Genomic DNA, 4,110 nt, shown 5'->3' with positions numbered 1-4,110 from the left:
TCCAATTTAAAAAATGGAGTACAGACCTAAACAGAGAACTCTCAACAGAGGAATCTAAAATGGCTGAAAGACACTTAAGGAAATGTTCAACATCCTTAGTCATCAGAGAAATGCAAATCAAAACAACTCTGAGATTCCATCTTACACCTGTAAGAATGGCCAAGATCAAAAACACTGATGACAATTTATGCTGGAGAGGTTGTGGGGAAAGGGAAAACTTCTACATTGCTGGTGGGAATGCAAGCTGGTACAACCCCTTTGGATGTCAGTATGGTGATTTCTCAGAAAATTAGGAAACAACCTTCCTCAAGACCCAGCAATACCACTTTGGGTATATATCCAAAGGATGCTCAATCGTGCCACAAGGACATGTGCTCAACTATGTTCACAGCAGCTTTGTTTGTCATAGCCAGAACCTGGAAACAACCTAAATGCCCCTCTACTGAAGAATGGATAAGGAAAATGTGGTCCATTTACATAATGGAGTACTACACAGCAGAAAAAAATGACAGCTTGAATTTTGCAGGAAAATGGATGGAGCTAGAAAACATTATTTTGAGTGAGGTAACCCAGACACAGAAAGACAATTATCACATGTACTCATTCATAAGTGGTTTTTAAGCATAAAGCAAAGAAAGCCAGCCTACAAACCACAATCCCAGAGAACTTAGATAACAATGAGGACACTAAGAGAGACTTACATAGATCTAATCTACATGGGAAGTAGAAAGTAGAAAAAGACAAGATCTCCTGAGTAAATTGGGAGCATGGGGACCTTGGGGAAGGGATGAAGGGGGAGGGGAGAGGCAGGGAGGGGAGCAGAGAAAAATGCAGAGCTCAATAAATATCAATAAAAAATGTAAAAAAAATTTTAAATTGTGTCATGGCTTGTTTATAGAGAAAGGAGAAGTGTGGGAGACAGTCTGAGTCAGAGCCCACTGAAGGGTTCAGTACTCAGGGTAGCTGGCCCTTTGTCCTGGAGGAAGGTGCTGTGTCTGTAGGGAAACTGAAGCATTGTAAATATCAGTGTCTCCATCTCTGCATCTCACAGCTGACGTTTAGAGAGTCAACTATGAGACTGGAACATGTTTTAAACACATAACAAATACTGTTTTACTCAGCTGTAGTACGTACACACACACACACACACACACACACACACACACACACAAATACTGCCAGCTAACCTGTCAACAAATATTTTTCATCTCAAAGAAGAAAAAAGTGTAGACTTTTTTCCCTTTATCAGAATCTTCTCTTTCTAGTATCTTGGAGTCCCAGGTCTGGATACAGGATCCTACCTGTGCACTGCCCTGGGCTCTGACACTTAAGTACTGTCCTCCTGTCCCTTCCCTCTAGTCCCTTCTCTCTGTTCCTGTTCCCTTTCTTCTATTACTTGCCTGAATGAGTCAGCCTACCATGGGTTTAAAGATGGCTTTGCCTCAGCCTGAAATGACACTGAACTCTGTTCCTTGACATGAGAGGTCTGTGAGGTGCTAGAATAGTAAGAGGTGACTGGCTCATTGAGAGAATGAATGCAATGCTCACAAAGACCCCAGAGCAGTGGTTTAAAGCCAAGTAAGGTCGCTGTCTTAGTTTTATTATTATTATTATTATGGCTTGAAAAGACACCATGACCACGACAACTCTTACAAAGAAAATATTTAATTGAGGTGATGGCTTACAGTTTCGGAAGTTAAGTCCATTATTATCATGACTGGGGATCATGGCAGCCTGGAGGCAGATGTGATGCTTGGTTACATCTTGACAGAAGGCAGCAAAAAGTCAATTACAGTCACACGGAGTGAAGCAGAAGAAAAGAGACCTCAAAGCCCACCCCCACAGTGACACACTTCCTCCAACAAGTGTTGTGGGACAATGGTCTTCTATTGTTATAATAAAGCACTGATTGGCCAGAAGCCAGGCAGGAAGTATAGGCAGGGCAACCAGAACAGGAGAATTCTGGGAAGAGGAAAGGTTGAGTCTGCAGTCGTCACCCAGACACAGAAGAAGCAAGATGAGAATGCCTCGCTGATAAAAGGTACTAAGCCATGTGGCTAACACAGACAAGAATTATGGGGTAATGTATGTTATAAGAGTTAATAAGGAGCATGAGCCACAATGTAAACCAGTTTATAATTAATGTAGTCCTCTGTGTGTCTCTTTGGGACTGAAAGGCTATGGGACAGGGTGGGACAGAACCTCTGGTAATAAATGGTGCCAACATGGACAACTAAATCCACTTAAAACCTGAAAGAGTTTGGGAAGTAATTCTAGACACACAAGAACAGAGTTAAGCACAGCTTCTTGGTAGCAACATTTTCTCGGGTGGACTCTGTTTGCTAGAGGCAAGTGCATCTCACTTAAGAGAGGTTTCCTGACTCAGCTTTAGCTGCAAAAACCTTGCAGCTCTTTTAAGAGGCCCCACCACAAAACACTTAAATGGTGTTTATGAATAGCCAACAATATGCTTCTTGGTGGTGGCAGGGACCTTGAAATTCCATAGAGTTCTGATAATAAACATGGCTCCAGCCAGTTCCTACGCCATGAAGCTAGACTCTCAGAAAGCTAAGGAATGAGGTGGATCCAGCCATCAAAATCATGGTTTTAATCCTAGCCAATATGGCTTAGCAAATTAAAGAATCATGTGTTCAGAAAAAGAGAGATACATAGTAAAGATAGATTCAAATAAAAAAACTCTAAATGGTTTATAATGCATTTAAAAATATATGTAGGCTTGGGATAGAAAAGAAAAAGGATAAAGTCCTTTAAAAAAAAGAAAAAAAGAAGTTGGGTGTGGTGACACACACCTTTAATCCTAGAACTTGGGAGGAAGAGGCAGACAGATATCTGTGAATTCAAAGACCCTGTCTCAAAAAACCAAAAATTAAAAATAAAAATAAAAGAAATAGAAATTAAAATAAGGCCACATAAAGTTAGAAAATACAGAGAATGTGGATATTGTATGTTATTATGTTGTCTTTGAATTGTTTGAATGCTGAGGAAGGAGCAAAAGCTGCTAAAGGACACTTGATTACAAATGTTGCTGGATTAACCAAACATTTATATTTTGAAAATGCCTTGACTTCAAAATTTAAGTCAAAAGATACGTTACTTTGGAGAAGAGGTTCTGCTTTTGTTTCCACAGGAAATGAGAGGCTTTGGATTCATTCTGGGTTAAGAAAACTCAGGCTTGATCACGGAAGACCCCCTGAGAAATCTCCAATAGGAGCAGATGGCCCAGATGTCTGAGTTCTATGAACTCAGTTCCAGAACAGTTTCAAGACAACTGGCTGAGATAATCAAGCCTCACAGAATACTCCAATCAGGACTTGATCATAATTCTAAATCTTCTTTAGGTCCCCATAAGATTATCAGTGCCCCCAATCAGCAGGAAGTAGCCTGGAAAACTATGCCCACATTCCGATAAAATGAAATATGGATACCTATCTTTGTTTAGAGTGTTGGTTACAAATTGTTATGGATAATGATCTGGAAAAAAAGCTGAACAAAGGACATTACATTCAGAGTTCTGGTTGTGAAAAAAAGGGGGGGATTGCTGTAGGACAATGGTCTTATATTGTTTTAATAAAGCACTGATTGGCCAGTAGCCAGGCAGGAAGGCAGGGAAACCAGAACAGGAGAATTCTGGGAAAAGGAGAGGTTGAGTCTGCAGTTGTCATCCAGATACAGAGGAAGCAAGATGAGAATGCCTCGCTGATAAAAGGTACCAAGCCCCATGGCTAACACAGATAAGAATCATGGGCTAATGTAAGTTATAGAAGTTAATAAAAAGCCTGAGCTAATATGTTTTTTGGGGACTGAAAGGCTGCAGGAACAGGCAGGACAGACACCCGAGTCAACATGACTTCTCCAGTTTGCCTCTGGAAGTGAGCTCACAGCCACCTCTTGTCTCCATCTTGCTATCTTTCTCACACACAGGTGATCGGTTGTCCATTCAGTGGTCTTTTGTTGGGCACTGACTGAGGGCCAGGCCCCAGCCACCAGTAATCTCACTGGGTCACTGGAGCCCATCTGCACTGGCTTCCTTCTCTCTCCAAAATACCTTCCAAACAAACCTTGAGTGCTGTCTCTAGCACGGTGTGACAC

Source organism: Microtus oregoni, unplaced genomic scaffold (assembly GCF_018167655.1).
Source record: "Microtus oregoni isolate MIOR12 unplaced genomic scaffold, Mior012 000003F_ref0000135, whole genome shotgun sequence".
NCBI classification, from domain to species: Eukaryota; Metazoa; Chordata; class Mammalia; order Rodentia; family Cricetidae; genus Microtus; species Microtus oregoni.
The sequence above is the reverse complement of the archived record's forward strand: the minus strand, read 5'-3'. Positions refer to the sequence as shown.